The sequence below is a fragment of the Mustelus asterias genome, chromosome 11, assembly GCF_964213995.1.
Source record: "Mustelus asterias chromosome 11, sMusAst1.hap1.1, whole genome shotgun sequence".
Classification (NCBI taxonomy): domain Eukaryota; kingdom Metazoa; phylum Chordata; class Chondrichthyes; order Carcharhiniformes; family Triakidae; genus Mustelus; species Mustelus asterias.
Window position 1 is genome coordinate 40429651 of NC_135811.1, and position 19910 is coordinate 40449560.

The 19910-nt window shown below is 49.2% G+C and overlaps 1 pseudogene; it reads left to right on the forward strand.

The window, feature by feature from the left end:
- The first annotated feature begins 5629 nt into the window (after positions 1 to 5629).
- Positions 5630 to 19425, forward strand: LOC144500229 (zinc finger BED domain-containing protein 5-like; annotated as a pseudogene).
- The last annotated feature ends 485 nt before the right edge of the window (positions 19426 to 19910 follow it).

Below are 19910 nucleotides of genomic sequence, written 5' to 3' on the forward strand. Positions count from 1 at the left end.
GAAAATATATCAGATTTTGAGGAGACATGAGAGCTATTTCTTGTGGTTTGCAACCTTCCAGGATTTGTCTGGAGTTTCCAGGATTTGGAGATCAATCCCCTGGACACAGCTGTGTGCTTTCCCTGGAGAAAAATCATTGGGACATTAAAAAATATTTCTTCATGACTTTTTCTTTAAACATTTCTCTTTGCCAGATATAAAACTATCAAAAATGAGCCGGTGGGGGGCAGGCGGTAATGGCTGTTTGGCTGAAAGTCGAGCAGCGTCCAATTGATTAAAGAGTTCTTTTGATTTCCAATTGGTGTAGGAAGGTGGTACACTGTAAAGGTATACATGTTGGGGCAGCATGGTGGCACAGTGATGAGCAGGTCATATGATGAAATCTCCAGAAATATGTTTAAGAACAGTTGGCAAACCTAATATTTTCCCTTATAGGAGAGACTAGAACTAGGAGGCCCAATTTACAAAATAAGTGGTCTTCCTCTTAAGATGGAGATGAGGAGAATTTTTTTGTCTCTGTGGAATGTTAGTGTGTTGAATTCTCCTTCCCAAAGATCACAGGAGGCAGGGGCATTGAATGTTTCTTAAGACTGATTTGGGTAGATTCTGGATTGACAAAGGAGTCACAGCAGTCACGGGCATTCAGCCTTGGATCTTCAGGTAAGCGTTCTCCAAGGCGGCCTTCACGACACACGACAGCGCAGAGTCGCTGAGCAGAAACTGATAGCCAAGTTCCGCACACATGAGGACAGCCTAAACCGGGATGTTGGATTTATGTCACATTATCAGTAACCCCCACAGCTTGCCTCCTGGGCTTGTAGAATCTCACTAGCTGTTCTGTCTGGAGACAATACACATTTCTTTAACCTGTGTTTAATGTTCCCTCCACCCACATTGTCTGTACCTTTAAGACCTGGCTGGCTGTAGGATTCGCATTCTAATCAGTATTCTGCAACTTGATTTTGTCTGTTTGCACTGTTTGAGAGCACATTTCCACTCTATCTGATGAAGGAGCAGTGCTCCGAAAGCTTATGGTATTTGCTACCAAATAAACCTGTTGGACTTTAACCTGGTGTTGTGAGACTTCTTACCGTGTTCACCCCAGTCCAACGCCGGCAGCTCCACATCTTGACAAAGGAGTGCCAGGGTATAGTGGATAGTCAGGAAAGTACAGTTCAGGCCACAATCAAATCAGCCAGGATCTTATCAAATGGTGGAACTGGCTCAAGGGGCTGATTGCCCTACTGCTCCAAATGTTTCAAAGTGATATGTTCCTATGAGATGCTGCGTGGCTTCTGCCTTTGCTAAAATGGAAGTTGAGGCAGTGGCTGCCAGGTGTTCCATCACGGTCAAATCTGCTAGTGAAGTCTTGGACTTGGCCACCACTGCCACGGTGGAAAGGATGGCTTCAAGCACTCTCCTGGGCTTCATTTGTGTCACTAAGTTTTTACAAAAAAATGTTTTACTCCACCCTTGAAGATACAAAGCCAATGCTCAGAGTGGACCGGGCAAACCCAAATCCATTCCTTGCTTTCTCCAAAAACTAAATTCAAAAACCAATTGAATCCAATTCATGGTCCACATGAGAGAGACAAACATGGTCTGAGCTGACAAAATGAGGCATTGCACCCCATCTTGGGCTTGATTTGATGCTTGATCTTAGTCAAAAGGCCGAGAAGTGCATCTGTGTCACTAAAACCTCTAACGCAGCATCAGTAAATCTTGGGAGCTTCTCATTTGCCTGTTGCATCACACTGCACCTTTATCATTCCAAAGTCACTCCCTGTCAGCCTTCACTGTGGCTTCCCTTTAAGAGGCACAGTCTACCTTTAAGAGCTGAAATTTAGATTCAACACACGCTAGCTCCCCCTATTGAGGCACCCCCTGTGGTGAAGCCAGGCAGGCAACAGAGTGGCAGATGCTTAGCCCCACACCACAGTTACAGTATTGATGTGCCAGCACAAATCACTGGTGACCTGCGACGGGACAGACTTGGGAAAGTTGGGAATTGCGATCCTCAATTCAGAAAACCAGGATAAGTCCATTTTTAGCCCTATGCCTGTACCAATTCAGTGCAAGCTGCTGCATGTTTTATTATTCAAAACATATTAATTTGCATAATATATTCTGTGGAAATTGGACTGCTGCTCCGATACTGTGCCAAACCCAATGATTAATCCTCATAACTCTGGAAAGACTAACTTTTGAAAATGTGTCACAAAATTACATTAAATTTGCTTCTATGACTAACATGCATTTATTGACATAGTAACAGTCTTCATTATTTTCAAAAACTTATTAACCTCCACATAGCATTAGGTTTTGACACAAGAATTCCCAGTATTACGATGCTTTTAGGAAATTCTCAGTTTGTGTTGGCATTTTTCTTCAGCTGATGGCTATATCTTAGTTGTGTTCCTATAGGTAAGAAGCAACTCTTTCGCCTCGGGATAGAGGTTTATGCTTCACTGAGGCACAGCTACTCCTCTGGGGCAGCACCTCCGCAATCCTCCTAGCCCAGGGTTTCTCAGGGGTCCAGCGATGGAATCCAAAGAGAAGGAGGAGAGCAGTGGATGCCAAGGAACATGAGGAGCAGCGATGGAATTTGAGGAATGGGAGGAGCGGCCATGGAATTCCGAGGAACGGGAGGAGCAGCGACAGAATGTGAGGCGTGTGAGGAGAAGCAGAGGCAGTTTCCGAGGAGGAGTATGCTCCCTTTCACGTTTTCCATACCTGCCAGCAGAAGTGAAATGTCTCCTCAAGTAGTTACTACCTCATGGGCGTACTACTCAGTGCCCGCATCAACTGATGTGGCAGTAGGAAATAAGAAGCGCAGGGCTATCTGTCCCTTGGATCCATGCCTGCTGGAGACCAGGATTCCCCTGAATTCAATGTGAGGTACAAACTATTATCCAACTCTTCCATGGTTCCTGCTAAACTCCAAAGGCATGTGGAGACAAACCATCCTGAATTTAAGAACAAGGGCACCAGTCTCTGCATGATAAAACTGAATTCACTGATGGACTCGAAATCCATGATGTTAGGATCTGCCAAGACTAACAATGAGAATGCAGCTGAGGCGTCCGGCAGAATAAATCACTGCATTGCACTTTCGGAAGAAGCTCGCATGGTTGGCAAAAACCTGATAAAGCTTTACAGCAAAGACATTGTAATGGACATGCTGGATATGACAGCAAGGAGAAAGATTGAGGCTCTGCAGCTCTCCAACAAAACTGTCACCCGTCAAATGGGGCGATTCTCCCAGCCCGCTGCACTGTTCAAGTAGCACGCCTCTACGTTCTCAGAAGACTAAGGAAATTTGGATGTCAGCTACGACTCTCACCAACTTTTACAGATGCATCATAGAAAGCATTCTTTCTGGTTATATCAGAGTTTGGTATGGCTCCTGCTCTGCCCAAGACTGCAAGGAACTACAAAAGGTCGTGAATGTAGCCCAATCCATCACACAAACCAGCCTCCCATCCACTGACTCGGTCTACACTTCCTGCTGCCTCGGCAAAGCAGCCAGCATAATTAAGGACCCCACGTACCCCAGACATTCTCTCTTCCACCTTCTTCTGTCGGGAAAAACATACAAGTCTGAGGTCACGTACCAACCGACTCAAGAACAGCTTCTTCCCTGCTGCTGTCAGTCTTTTAAATGCGCCTACCTTGCATTAAGTTGATCTTTCTCTACACCCTAGCTATGACTGTAACACTACACTCTGCACTCTGTCATTTCCTTCTCTATGAACGGTATGCTGTGTCTGTATAGTGCGCAAGAAACAATACTTTTCTCTGTATGTTAATACATGTGACAATAATAAATGAACTCAAATCAAATCAAAATCAGTGGGCCATGGGATATCAGCAGGGGCCGTTTTGCGTTCTTCCTGCTGGTTGCCACGGCCTCTGTGCATCTCCATGGCCAATGTTTTTAGCATAATTTCTAATTTCCGGCACGTAGCTGATTTTGAAACCAGCATTTCAGTATGATTAGCAGGCCTGGAGAATTCAGTCCCCAGCGTCTCCCCATCATGCTGGGAGTGGCTCCATCCAGCGGGATTTACTCCTACTCCCCACTAATGGGGGACAGGTGGCCCGACCCTGCTGGAGGGAACAGAGGCCAGTGAGGCCCCCCTGGGAGGTCTGGGGTTTTGGGGGTGCCCCTTGGGCAGTGCCAGCTTAGCAGTGCCAGCCAGAGGCAAATTGGCATTGCCCAAGGGACAAACTGGCACTGCCCAAGGGGCACCTTGGCACTGCCCACCGGGTATTGGGCAGTGTTAAAGGGGTGGGGCCAGAGGATGTGGCCCTATTGGGGGAGTGGGGCCTATTGGGAAGGTGATTGGTGGTGGGTGGCCCGCTGCCACTCTGCACTTGGAACGTTGAGAGAGGGAGAGAAGAGGACGATTGGGTCTGGCTATCCAGATTGGAGGGGGTGGGGGAGGTGGGGCTGCTAGGGTGGGGTTCGGGGCTGTCAGGAGGAGGAGACTGGGGCTGGGGGTGGGTGCGGCAAACATTGGGCTGATCAATGTGATGGGGGGGGTGGTGCTGGGGCTGGCCGAGGTTGGGGGGACATAGGGGCTGGCCCGGGGAGGTCCGGAGGCCAGCAATAGGGGATTGCAGGGCTGGCCAGTGATCGGGCTGGCCAGCAATCTGGAGAGGCAACGTCGATCTGTCAGTGCATGCGCTGATCTCCACGCTGACAGGTCAGTGCATGTGCAATGGCCTGCCATCGCTATGCTGCCGGCCTCTCCAGCGGGAATGGGCCCCGTCCCCAGATTTCCAGGCATTCTGTGATGCACTGAGTGTCGGAGATTCATTCTGGAAATCATACTTAAAAAAACCAGTGGGATTTACTTCCATTTTCCCAAATGTTGGGAACTTCGAATTCTTTTAGGAGAATCCTGGCCATGATCTTTTTGCTGACATCGTGGGCCCGATTTTACCATCGCATTGCGTCTGCTTTCAGGCGCGAAAACTTGGTAAAGTTGGGCATCCGTCTCTGTGCCAGCTCCCCCTTTACCAAGGCCCGAAAATGGCCGCGATCGGGACCGCGTCCAAAACGGACACGATGGCCATTTAAATGCATTTGCATGCATTTAAATTGACTTAATGGGCTGCACGCCCAACCTTACCGGCACTTCCCCCTTTACCACCGCATTCGCCCATCCAGAATCGGCATGAAACAGACATGCTCCATGGAAGTGCGATTCGGACGCTCCAGTTAGTGAGGAGGTAGGTGCCAAGTGTCTGACGGCTCTCTGCTTGAGATCGGTGAGGGGGAGGGGGAAGGTGGGTCTGCTGCCACTCTGCCTGAGATCAGTTGTGGGGGGGCGGCGGGGAGAAGGGGATCCGCTGCTACTCTGCCTGAGATCAGTGAGGGGGAAGAGGGGGAGGGGCCCATGATCAGTCTGGGTGGCGGGGGTTGGGGGATAAGGGGGTAAGTATTGTTGTGGGGGTGGGGCAATGTCTGTGGGGGCTGGGGAGGGGGACATTATCCGGCCCAGGAGGGATGTGGCAGGGGAGCAGCATTCTATCATCTTTTTTTCTGCGCATGTGCATTTGGAGGCGTTGATCGAAGCTGCAGGGTTTCGGGCACGGTAAGCCCCACCCACAGGCTTGTGCAATGGTTGGGAAGACAGCAGGTGTAATAGCGTGGATCAAAGCTGTAGCACCACACTGCATGATCAGTCGCTGTGTCCTCCACAGCCAAGCACTCACTGTTAACAAGATGCCTGCACCTCTAAAAAATGTACTGGCTAGAACCATCCAAATAATCAACAGCATTAAAGCTTGTCCACTGAAATTGTGACTGTTAAAATTCTGTGTGATGAAATGGGCAGTGAGAACATAGCACTGCTCCTCTATAGAGAGGGGAGGTGACTGTCACAAGGCAAAAGAGACTTTTTGAGATTTGTCCTGAAGACTTGGTGTTTTGTATGGATCCAAAATGTCAATTTTCAGAGTTGTTGACAAGTACATCATGGCTTCTGAGACTTGCATACCTTGCAGATATTTTTGGAAGACTAAATGAAGCGAACCTATGACTATAAGGCAAAGATATTACCGTCTTCACCACAAGAGTTAAATGCTGAAATTCTCTGACTGTTCATGCCCTTCACTGCTGCCAGCGAGAACGGAGAATTTGGCACTCAGCTAAATCTCCGTCCACTGTAGCGGGGCTGGAGAATCCCAGCTGCGGGTGAGGTCGGAGGTCCTGGCCTAAGATTTAATCACTGATGAGGAAACTGTGCTTCTGGTCTGAGTGCATAGAAAATAAGACCTTCTATTGCTTTCCCACACTGAGCGACTTCCTCACTGAAGTTGACTTTACCCCTGAGCAAGATGTTTTCAGTGACATTACACAGCACCTGTGTGCCTTGCACTGTCTATCAGATGAGCACAATACATGGGTTCACAACCCACTCGTACTAACAGGCCAGCCGGATGACTCATCAAGAACATAAGAACATAAGAAATAGGAGCAGGAGTAGGCCATCTAGCCCCTCGAGCCTGCCCCGCCATTCAAATAGATCATGGCTGATCTGATAGTGGTTTAGTTCCACTTACCTGCCCGTTCCCCATAACCCTTAATTCCCCTATTGATCAGAAATCTATCTACCTGTGACTTAAACATATTTAACGAGGTAGCCTCCACTGCTTCAATGGGCAGAGAATTCCAGAGATTCACTACCCTCTGAGAGAAGAAGTTCCTCCTCAACTCTGTCCTAAACTGACTCCCCCTTATTTTGAGGCTGTGTCCTCTCGTTCTTGTTTCCTTTCTAAGTGGAAAGAATCTCTCTGCCTCTACCCTGTCGAGCCCCTTCATTATCTTATATGTCTCTATAAGATTTCCCCTCAGCCTTCTAAATTCCAACGAGTACAGGCCCAATCTACTCAATCTCTCCTCATAACCTAACCCCCTCATCTCCAATATCAACCTGGTGAACCTTCTCTGTACTCCCTCCAAGGCCAATGCATCCTTCCGCAAATAAGGGGACCAAAATTGCACCCAGTACTCCAGCTGCGACTTCACCAGTACCTTGTACAATTGCTGCAATTGTACAAGGTACTGGTGAGGTCGCAGCTGGAGTCATGTCCATCAATGCAGAGCCTGATGGACATGACTCTGACTCCTCAATAAAACGACCCTTCATGAACTTCGCTGATGAAGTTCTGGAGCAGCTTAATGCGTAAGTATCCCAATGTGGCAAAGAGAGCCTTTCATGAGGTTCTTCCTTTCACCTTAACCTATCTGTGTGAAAGCAGCTTCTCCTGATACACAGCTACAAAATCTAAAAACAGGAGCAGAGTAACTGTCACTCCTGAAATGAGAATCCAGCTCTCCACAAACACCCCAGACAACAAGTGGATGTGTAAGCAAAGGAGGCAACATCACTCTGCACACTGAATATAAAAGGAAGATCACCCTTCAGTTCTTTGTCGAATAAAATCATCATGTTTTACTGGTAATATGTGCATAGATATAGCTGGAAAAGATTTCTTTACATTGGATCTCTGTCTTCAAACCTATTTCGGGGCAAAAAAAGGAGACGTCAACATTAAGAGAATGTTAGGGGATCCCTGATGCTCTTGACAGATCAGTAGGGGTTCCGTAGCGTGAACACCCTGGCTTACACCAAGAACAAAGAACAATACAGCACAGGAACAGGCCCTTTGGCCCTCCAAGCCCGCGCCGCTCCCCGGTCCAGGATTGAATCCTGAATCCAGGATCCCCGCCCAATTTTCCAGCCTATCTACATCCTAATATCCTATCCACCGAGCTGTCCCTCACAGCTACGATGCTTTGTTCATCACAACCTATTAACTCACCCCCACCCCCCCATTCCAGACCATGTGATCTCCAGGGAGAGGCGAAAACCCAGAGTGAAAACCCCAGGGCCAATATGGGGAAAAAAAAAATCTGGGAAATTCCTCTCCGACCCCCTGTGGCGATCGAAACGAGTCCAGGAGATCACACTGGCCCTGATCAGAAAATGCTTCCCAACCCTATTCATTTCCACTTCTGCTTTACGAACACCATCTGAATTCCCTGCCCCCGAGACAGGTTCCCAACTATCCGCAGTCTCGCTCTGTACTGGCACCAGCAAGATGATCATAGAATGAAGCCTGCTACGCTCCTTGCATTGAAGTATAAGCACTCCAGACCTCCAGGCCCAGTGAGGTCGTTCTCCCCCAGAGTGCTCTTCTTCTTTGCCAGCCTTGTCCCAGTCCCAAGCTCGTCCCCAGCCTCCACACTTGTAGACCTAATATTTTGATCCCCACCCCCCTGCCATACTAGTTTAAACCCCCCCGAACTGCACTAGCAAAGCTCCCAGCCAGGATATTTGTGCCCTTCCAACTTAGTTGTGACCCCTCCCTCTTGTACAGGTGCCATCCTCTCCTGAAAACTTCCCATTGATCTATGAAAATGAAGCCCTCCCTCCTGGATCAGTCCTTTAGCCAGGCATTCATTTGTACCAACTCCCTATTCTTAGCCTCACTGGCACGAGGCATTGGGAGCAGCCCAGAGATGGCCACCCTAGTGACCCTACTTTTTAACCTATTTCCCAACTCCCTGAATTGCTCTCTTAGGATCCCCCTACTCTTCCTATCTACGTCATTTCCACCAATGTGTATAATGACATCCGTTTCTTTATCTTCCCCTTTTAATATGCCTCCTATCCGCTCGGAGACATCCGTGACCCCAGCACCAGGTAGGCAGACTACCATCCTGGAGTCCCGTTCGCACCCACAGAATCGCCTGTCTGTGCCTCTAACTGATGCATCCCCCACCACTATCGCTCTCCTAACCCCTCTCTTCCCTTTCCGGGCCACAGAGCCTGACTGTGTGCCAGTGACCTGGTCACTGTGTCTTACCACTGGAGAGGCACACTCCTCCACACTATCCAAAACAATATACCTGTTTTGGAGTGGGACAACCACAGGTGACCCCTCTTCTAACTGTTCACTCCCCTCCCCTCTCACACCTGTCACCAAGCCCTTCCTATTTTGAGAGACCGCCACTGGAGTACTCCCTGGTACCATCTGCAGTTTGTGAGTGGGCAGTGATTGCAGGACAAGGGAGAATTAGGATGAGGAAAAGAGGATTAAGTATGCAATCACCCTTATCATTGTCTACACTTCCCGCGGACTCGGCAAAGCAGCCAGCATAATCCAGGATCCCACGCACCCTGGACATTTTCTCTTCCACCTTCTTCCGTCGGGAAAAAGATACAAAAGTCTGAGGTCACGTACCAACCGACTCAAGAACAGCTTCTTCCCTGCTGCTGTCAGACTTTTGAGTGGACCCTACCTTGCATTAAGTTGATCTTTCTCTACACCCTAGCTATGACTATAACATTACATTCTGCACTCTCTCCTTTCCTTCTCTATGAATGGTATGCTTTGTCTGTATAGCACGCAAGAAACAATACTTTTCACTGTATACTAATACATGTGACAAGAATAAATCAAATCATCACTCCTATACTGCCAGGAGTTATGAGCTCAGAGTTGTCTGTTACAATAGAATCCATCACTATTTCTTCCGTAGCTTGTCTTCTTTCAGTTCTTCCTTGCTGCTAGCTGTTAAATGCTGCATTCTCCTGCAAGAAACAAGGAAATGCATCAGTGGGTATTGATGCGCGATTAAATCACTCGGGAGGCTAGATCGTACCCGGGAAATAAAGGCTTTTATTACTAACAAGAATGGAGCACACTATATACAATACAATCCCAGACTAAAGGGTCACCAGGCAGTGCAGTGACCTTTATACTCCTCCAGGTAGGCGGAGCCAACTGGAGTGTACCACAGAACAATATCAACAGGTAGAACAGCCCAACCCTAACCCCAACAGTGACAACAGTAACATCTCTACAAATACCCATAGTGCTGACCATCTATGGTTCAGTACTCATAGTGGTAACCAACTATGGTTCACCACATTCACCCCTCCTTTAAAACAAAGGCCGGCGGGGCAAAAAATAAACAGAACAACTGTTCATATATTCACAAGTTCAGTCGTATTGGAGGACCGCACCGTCTCTGCGACCTCCTCAACACTGGCGGTAACGCCGGTTCTGGTGACCATGGTGACCTTCTCTCCAAGGCGGTGTCCAGTGACTCCTCCAGTTCCTCATGGACGGGTGGACTATGAGGTGGCGACAATCTACTGGACTCGAGCACGCCTCGAGGTGGCGACAATCTCCTGGACTCAGGCAAGCTGTACACGGGAGTAAGAGGATTAAGTGGTGGTCCCGATACTGCCCGCGCCGTGTCAGGAGGGGAGATAAAGGTCAAGGGGTCCCTAACTAGGGGTGTGGGAGCGACTGGGGTTTCCAAGTCCCCTGCAGGCGCCAGATCTCTAATAGAGACCGTGTCCTCTCGCCCGTCAGGATATGCCACATAGGCATATTGAGGGTTGGCGTGGAGGAGATGGACCTGTTCAACCAAAGGGTCAGACTTGCGGGTCCTAACATGCCGCCGCAGGAGGACAGGTCCTGAGTACATCAACCAAGACGGTAATGAGGTCCCAGAGGAAGACTTCCTAGGGAAGGAAAACATCCTCTCATGTGGAGTAGCGTTGGTTGCCGTACACAGGAGGGAGCGGATGGAATGGAGCGCATCAGAGAGTACCTCTTGCCAACAGGAGACTGGAAGACCTTTAGACCTCAACGCCAGTAAGACAGCCTTCCAGACTGTAGCATTTTCTTGTTCAACCTGTCCGTTACCCCTGGGGTTGTAACTCGTAGTTCTACTTGAGGCAATCCCTTTTGAGAGCAGGTATTGCCTCAAGTCGTCACTCATAAATGACGAGCCCCTATCACTGTGGATATAGCTGGGGTAACCGAACAGGGTGAAAAGATCCCGTAATGCTTTGATAACCGTGGCAGCGGTCATATCTGAACAGGGAATGGCAAAAGGGAATCGTGAGTACTCGTCAATCACGTTGAGGAAGTACACGTTCCGATCTGTCGAAGGGAGGGGGCCCTTGAAGTCCACACTCAGTCTTTCAAAAGGGCGAGTGGCCTTAATGAGGTGTGCCCTGTCAGTTCGGTAGAAGTGCGGTTTGCATTCAGCACATACCTGGCAGCTTCGGGTTATGGACCTGACATCATCCACTGAGTAGGGTAGATTCCGGGCCTTTACGAAATGGAAGAGCCGAGTGATCCCCGGATGGCAGAGATCATTGTGGAGGGCCTGTAATCAATCCTCCTGCACACTTGCACATGTTCCACGCGACAGGGCGTCTGAGGGCTCATTGAGCTTCCCTGGACGGTACATGATATCATAGTTGTAGGTGGAGAGTTCGATTCTCCACCTCAAGATTTTATCATTTTTGATCTTACCCCGTAACGTGTTGTTGAACATGAACGCCACGGACCGCTGGTCCGTGAGCAGGGTGAATCGTTTCCCGCCAAGTAATGGCGCCAATGCCGAACGGCCTCCACAATGGCCTGGGCCTCTTTTTCCACCGCGGAGTGCCGAATTTCAGGGCCTTGGAGGGTGCGAGAGAAAAAGGCGACAGGCCTGCCCGCCTGGTTAAGTGTGGCGGCCAGTGCGAAATCAGATGCATCACTCTCCACCTGAAAGGGGATGGACTCATCAACAGCGTGCATCGTGGTTTTCGCGATGTCGGCTTTTATCCCTTCAATGGCTAAACGAGCCTCTGCTGCTAGGGGAAAAGAGGTAGACTTGATGAGCGGACGGGCTTTGTCCGCATAATTGGGAACCCACTGTGCATAGTATGAAAAGAAACCTAAGCATCTTCTCAGTGCTTTGATACTAGTGGGCAGGGGAAGTTCAAGGAGGGGACGCATACAGTCTGGATCAGGGCCAAGGACCCCGTTTTCCACCACGTATCTGAGAATTGCTAGGCGGCGCTTGCTAAATACGCACTTCTCGGTGTTGTAGGTCAGATTCAGGCGAGACGCAGTGCGTAAAAATCTAAGGAGGTTGGCATCGTGGTCCTGCTGGTCATGGCCGCAGATAGTGACGTTATCCAGGTACGGGAAGGTAGCCCGCAGCCCGTTCTGGTCCACCATTCGGTCCATTGCACGCTGGAAGACCGAGACCCCATTCGTGACGCCAAAGGGAACCCTTAAAAAGTGGTAAAGACGACCATCCGCCTCAAAGGCCGTATATTTTCGGTCCTCTGGGCAAATGGAGAGCTGGTGGTAAGCTGACTTCAAGTCAATGGTGGAGAACACCCGGTACTGCGCAATCTGGTTGACCATGTCAGATATGCGCCGGAGAGGATACGCATCCAGCTGCGTGTATCTATTAATGGTCTGACTATAGTCTATGACCATCCGGAGTTTGTCTCCAGTTTTAACCACCATGACTTGCGCCCTCCATGGACTAGTGCTAGGTTGAATGATCCCTTCCTTGAGGAGCCACTGAACTTCAGATCGAATAAAGATCCGATCCTCAGCGCTGTAACGCCTGCTCTTGATTGCGATGGGCTTGCAGCCTGGCACGAGATTCTCGAATAAAGATGGTGGGGTGATTCTGAGTGTCGAGAGGCTACATGTGGAGCGCGCTGGGCAATTTGGAGGCTGCTGTGCTCCCACTGAAAGAGGAGGGAGTGGCCCATTGTACTGCAGGGTTACACTCCTCAGGTGGACCATGAAGTCTAGTCCCAGGAGTATTGGAGCGCAAAGGTGCGGTAACACGAGGAGCCTGAAGTTTTCGTAAACTGTGCCCCGCACCGTTAGGTTGACCACGCAGCTCCCTAGCACGGTAACTGACTGGGACCTCGACGCCATCGAAATTGTCTGTCTGACAGTCCGTACCCGGAGACCGCACCGTTTCACGGTGTCAGGGTGAATGAAACTCTCCGTGCTCCTGCTGTCAAACAAACAATGAATTAGGCGTCCATTTACCTCTATGCCCATCATGGACTTGTCGAGTCTGTGAGGCTTGGCCTGGTCCAGGATGATTGACGCCACCGTTGGGTCTTGAGTGCAACTGCAGGCAGCTGAGATGGTTGATGATGATGACCCCTGCTGATCGTCTGCGGTCAGTGCCGACCAAAATGGCTGCACGTGGTTGGTGGCGCTAAAAGTGACGGCCCCTGCAGGTCGCACGTGTCTTGCGTCTTCGTCGTCAGGAATGGCGGCGCTCTGGAATCGCACGTGGTGGAAGACCTCGAAGAAGCTGGAGACAAGGAGACAGGCTCTAGAGAATCACACACCGCGCTGCTATGCTTGGAGGGTGGTTTGGCCCTGCAGACTTTGGCATAATGCCCTTTCTTTCCACACGCGGAGCAAAATACCGTTCTAGCTGGACATCGCTGCCGAGGGTGTTTCGCCAATCCACAGAAGTAAAACCGCGGGCCTCCTGGAGCTGCCGCCGTCGTCAGGTCCGAGGTTGAAAACACAATCGCGCAGTTTTTCGGAGCCACTGGGTAAAGTTGAGTCGCTGGCTGTACTTGCCACGATGTTCCCACGTGGTCGGTGGGGTACGTTTCTAGACTTCTGGAGGCCGTTTCCATTGTGTCAGCCAATTCTACTGTCTTAGCGAGGTCTAGATTACCTTGCTCTAGCAGCCGAAGGCGAATATACGATGAGCCGATTCCCGCCACGAACGCATCTCGGATCAAGTCGTTCGTATACTGGGCCGCCGACACTGGCTTGCAGTTGCAGGCTCTGGCTAGCTGCTGAAGTTCACACAGGTACTGTCCTGTCGTTTCGCCGGGCTGCCGCCGTCGAGTGGCTAGAAGGTGTCGAGCATGGATCTCGTTTGGCGGTTTGTTGTACAGTTTCTTAAGTAGTTCGATGGCCCCTTTGTAGTCTTGGGCATCGCGGATTGATAAGTATACGGTGTCGCTTACCCTCGCGTGGAGGACCCGCAGTCTATCGGCGTCGTTTTGAATGGCTGTTGAGGCATCGATGTAGTCTTGAAAACACTTTAACCAATGGTCGAAAGTGTTCGACGCTCCTGCCGCACGTGGATCTAAGGTAAGGCGATCGGGTTTCAACATTTGCTCCATGGTTTTTTTTTTACCAAAATTTTGTTAGTAATAAAATTGATGCGCGATTAAATCACTCGGGAGGCTAGATTGTACCCGGGAAATAAAGGCTTTTATTACTAACAAGAATGGAGCACACTATATACAATACAATCCCAGACTAAAGGGTCACCAGGCAGTGCAGTGACCTTTATACTCCTCCAGGTAGGCGGAGCCAACTGGAGTGTACCACAGAACAATATCAACAGGTAGAACAGCCCAACCCTAACCCCAACAGTGACAACAGTAACATATCTACAAATACCCATAGTGCTGACCATCCATGGTTCAGCACTCATAGTGGTAACCAACTATGGTTCACCACAGGTGTCTTAGTATGTGAGGATGATGCAGCTGTTACCGTTGAATAGCTGCCAATTTGTTTGAGTTGTAAGTTGTGGGTACCAGGCTTGCAATAGTGCTCCATGTTTAAGAGTGATGTGAAGTGAATGGATCTTTAGTATCGAGTACTGATAGATATTGTGAGGAGATCAGTGATGGGCATGTTGGGAATTAAATACTGGATGAGGTGGTAGGATATGCCATTTGGAGATGAAATACTCACCTCGATAACCTGTGACAGATTATGAAACTTCTTCCTGTACTGTGTTTGTGTTCTTGGAACAACGCCCATTGCATTGACTTCAGCTGCTACTTAATCCTCACTGCCCCCTGAGCATGTTTGGATGGTCACTTGCCCCCTGCAAATCCAGGCTGCCTATCCTTCTTTTCACATCTTCCACTAACACTTTCACTGTTGAAAATCCAAATTGTCATTTGAAAAACATCTAATACTTTTTGCAGCTATAATGCACCTCCGTTTGAAAAGGTGCGGCTGCGGTTCAGTATCACGAGCCACATGCAGTGTCCGTTAATTCATTGCAGCTGCGTGTAATAATGGCTGGATGTAAAACAAAGTGAAGTCAGCAGCATTTTAATGTGCTGCTCAATTTAATGGCATAACATGATACCCAAACCCAGTTTCAGCTCTTAGATAATTTCTCACTATGGGTAGAATTTTCCCGCCCACTGGGATTCCCGTGGTGGGCGGGACACAGACCATGCAAAGATGTGTTGACCTCGGGCGGGATATTCCGGCATTGATGCGAGCGAGGCCGGAAAATCCCGCCCAAATGTCTTAAATGGGTTCATATAAACTGGCTGCAGCTAGGATATTTCCATGTAATACTGAAACCTAGACTCTTCAAAAGACTTAATAATTATTGAACATGCCCTTGCTGCATTTGGAAAGGACTGTGCAAGTAAGGTCTGCTCTATAAGTTCCATCAATCTGAGGAAAAGCTGCTACAACGGACATGCATAGCGTGAACATGTTGGGCCCTATTTTACTGTTTTAATTCTAAGTTCTGGGTGGACTTGAAACTGGGAGTGTTTCAGATCCAACATTTAGACCCGTTCTCAGGCGCCCCCATACGCACTCTGCTTGAAAAAATAGCAGCGATTCTGAATTGCACTACACAAGCCTGTGAGCGGGGCTTATCGTGCCCGAAACACTGCAGCTCCGATCGGCACCTCCAACTGCGCATGCGCAGTAAAAACAATAGACAAATGCTCCCCTGCCACATTGCTCCCGGACCGGATAATGCCTCCCTGTGGCCCCCACAGACATTGCCCCACTCCCACAACATTACTGTCCCCCTTATCCCTCCACCCCCCGCTACCCAGACCGATCGCGGTCCGCTGCCCCTCTTCCCCTCCACCGATCACACACAGAGTGGCAGCAGATCCTCCCTCCCCCCATTAGATAGCCATCTGACCTGCCTCCCTGCCCCCCCCACCAGAGAGTCATCTGACCCGCCTCCCTCTCCCCCCCCACCAGAGAGCCATCTGATCCGCCTCCTTCTCCCCCCACCATAGAGCTATCTGACCCACCTCTCTTCCACCACCGATCTGAGTCAGAGAGCCACCAGAAGCTTGGAACGTACCTCCTCAGAGCACCCGAATTGGACCTTTGTGGACCATATCTGTTTTGCGCCGAATCTAGACAGGCGAACGCAGTGGTAAAGGGGGCAGTGCCAGTAAGTTTGGGTGTGCAGCCAATTAAGTCAATTTAAATGCATGCCGATCACGACCATTTTCGACCATTGGTAAAGGGAGAACGGGCACGGAGATGGACGCGGATCGTGCTACTCGCCTCATGCCCGACTTTACCAAGTTTCTGCGCCCGAAAACAGGTGCAACTTGATGGTAAAATCGGGCCCGTTGAGTTCCATCTGAGATGAAAGCGGATGAAATTCAGTATGAAGAAGGGGCTTTTCTCTTGACATTGAACTGTTGAACATCAGATAACATATATTTCTCCTCGTCTTCATCTTAAATGGAAGATCCCTTATTCTTAAACATTGTCTCATCCTTCTAATCTCTCCCACAAAGGGAAAACACCTTCTCGGCATCCACGCTGTCAAACTCCCAACAGGATCAGAAACAGAAAATGCTGGAAAATCTCAGCAGCTCTGACAGCATCTGTGGAGAGAGAATAGAGCCAACGTTTCGAGCCTGGATGACGTTGGCTCCATTCTCTCTCCACAGGTATTATGATGTGGAGTTGCTGGCGTTGGACTGGGGTAGGCACAGTAAGTTGTCTCACAGCACCAGGTTAAAGTCCAACAGGTTTATTTGGTAGCATGAGCTTTCGGAGCGCTGCCCTTTCAGCAGGTGATGAAGGGGCAGCGCTCCGAAAGCTCATGCTACCAAATAAACCTGTTGGACTTTAACCTGGTGTTGTGAGACTTCTTACTGGGCTCGATTTTAGCATTGTGTCGCATCCATTTTCGGGCGTTAAAACTTGGTAAAGTCAGGCGTGAGGCGATTATCACAATCCGCGCCCACGTTCGAGCAGATGCCCACTTTACCAAGGCCCGAAAATGGATGCGATCGGAACCGCGCCTGAAACGGGCGCAATGGCGATTTAAATGCACTTGCATGCATTTAAATTGAATTAATGGGCTGCCTGCCCAACTTTACCAGCATTTCCCCCTTTACCACCGCGTTTGCGCGCCTAGGTTCGACGCGAAACAGACCTGCTCGGCAAAGGTCTGTTTCGGGCACTCCAGCTTCTGAAGAGGTAAGTTCAGAGCTCCCAGCGGCTCTCTGACTCAGATTGGTGGTTGGGGGGGGGGGGGGGGGCTGGTGGTGGAGGAGGGAGGTGGGCCAGATCGTTCTCTGGTGGGGGGGAGGGAGGCAGGTCAAATGTATCTCTGTGGGGGGTAATGGGGGGGGGGGGGGGTGAGGGAGGCCCGATCAATCTCTTTTGTGGGGGGAGAGAGGAGGGAGGCCAGAATGTTCTCTGGTGGGGGGAGGGAGGACAGATCATTCTCTGGTTGTGGGGGGGGGGGGGGGCAGGGGGGTCCGCTGCCACTCTGCGGGTGATCGGTTGGATGTAAGGGGGCAGGGGGTCATGATAACTCTGGGTAGCGGGGGGTGGATGGATAAGGGGGACAGTTATGTCTGTGGGGGCGGGGCGATGTCTGTGGGTGCCATCGCTCCCGCTTTTCGCTCCCGGGCCGCTTTATCTGCTTTTTGCGGCCCGGGAACGATGTAACAGGAGCGTTTTACAAATTTTTTTCCACCGTGCATGCGCAGCTCAAAGCTCCAAACGGAGCTGCATCATTTCGGGTGCGCTAAGCCCTGCCCACAGTACAATTCAGACCCGCGATTTTTTTTCAGGCTAAGTGCATATGGGGGCGCCTGAGAACACGTTTCCAAATCAGATCTGAATTGCGCCCAGATTCAGCACTTAGAATCAAAATGGTAAAATCGGGCCCACTGTGTTCACAGATGTTGTTAGACCTGCTGAGATTTTCCACTATTTTCTGTTTTTGATTCAGATTCCAGCATCTGCAGTATTTTGCCTTTATCCCACCAGGATCATAGATATGTTTCATAAGATCACCTCTGATTCTTTAAATGCCAATGGATACTGTCCCAATCTGTCCAACCTTACCTCAAAAGATAACCCCTTCATCCCCAGAATCAGTCAAGTCAGGAAGGCTCCATGAATTTTAATTGGGTCCTGTTATGGGCGGCATGGTGGCACAATGGTTAGCACTGCTGCCTCACAGCACCAGGGACCCGGGGTTTAATTCCCGGTTTGGGTCACTATCTGTGCGGAGTCTGCACGTTCTCCCCATGTCTGCGTGGGTTTCCTCCGGTTTCCTCCCACAGTCTGAAAGGCATGCTGGTTAGGTGCATTGGCCACAATAAATTCTCCCTCAGTGTACCCGAAAAAGTGCCAGAATGTGGTGACTAGGGGATTTTCACAGTAACTTCATTGCAGTGTTAATGTAAGCCTACCTGAGACAAGAATAAATAAACTTTAAACTTTAGAGATTTCAATTTGTCGCTAATCAGAAGCATTGGGATTTACCAAAGCTTTAAAACCTTAATGCTTTATAGCTATTTCCTTTGGATGTGCACACAACTTGCCTAATGTGTTAACAGGCCCATGGCTCATACTGTAATACATTTATTGTTGTGATTAACACCCACCATGTAATGTGGCAGCTTATGTTTGCATGGCAGTCACTCATCCAATTAGTATTTATATACCTATCTTTCACTGGATTAGCAGCTACACTTAATTCACTCTGTGACCAGCAGAATACAAATGTCATCGGTACACTCGTGGCTGCCAATTATAGTAACAGACACCTGTCCAAGTTGTGCACACTGTTGCAATGGATATTAAATTTCGGCTCCTAATTATGCAGTAAAATATGCCAACAGTTTAACAGATGTGTGAAGGTTTGTATAATTATAGTTTTAAAGAGGCTTTGGTGTGTGTGACCTCAGTGAGCTTCTCCACTGAGTAACTCATTGATATAGGCTGAGAAGAGCCTGCTTATATTTCTGGTGTTTGCTGAATTAGCCGGTTTCGGAGCGAGCTGCTTTCGAGGTGCTACAGTTAACCCCAGTGTCCCTTGGTTAATTAAAGGAAAATCAATCAAGCTTCCTGCTTCTGATTGTATGTTCGGTGATGTATTGCCTTCTGTGACTGGCACGCCTGCCAATATGCACTGCTGAAGCTCATAGTTAATTGGAAACAACCATTCAGGCAAGGATATTAGAGGGTAAGGAAATCCTTGGAATGATATCCCACTGCGGAAACAATGACTTCAGGAGAAGAAGAAATGAGGAAGAAAATTGGCAGGAAAATAAAATATACTCCAAGAAAAAGCAGAACATGTGTTTGATTTTAGCTCTTTTTGTGTTTCAGAACAGCGGGCGTGATTTTGCCATCTCACCACGCGTGAACAGCATGGCGAGCTGGGAACAGTGTGATGATAAAATTCCAATTGGCACCCAGCGCCAAATGATTTGCTATGTTCCCGGCCCCTCTCCAATGGCAGGAAGTGCTTCACGCCCAGAAAGGATGCAAAGAACATAAGAACATAAGAAATAGGAGCAGGAGTAGGCCATCTAGCCCCTCGAGCCTGCCCCGCCATTCAATAAGATCATGGCTGATCTGAAGTGGATCAGTTCCACTTACCCACCTGATCCCCATAACCCCTAATTCCCTTACCGATCAGGAATCCATCTATCCGTGATTTAAACATATTCAACGAGGTAGCTTCCACCACTTCAGTGGGCAGAGAATTCCAGAGATTCACCACCCTCTGAGAGAAGAAGTTCCTCCTCGACTCTGTCCTAAACTGACCCCCCTTTATTTTGAGGCTGTGCCCTCTAGTTCTAGTTTCCTTTCTAAGTGGAAAGAATCTCTCCATCTCTACCCTATCCAGCCCCTTCATTATCTTATAGGTCTCTATAAGATCCCCCTTCAGCCTTCTAAATTCCAACGAGTACAAACCCAATCTGCTCAGTCTCTCCTCATAATCAACACCCCTCATCTCTGGTATCAACCTGGTGAACCTT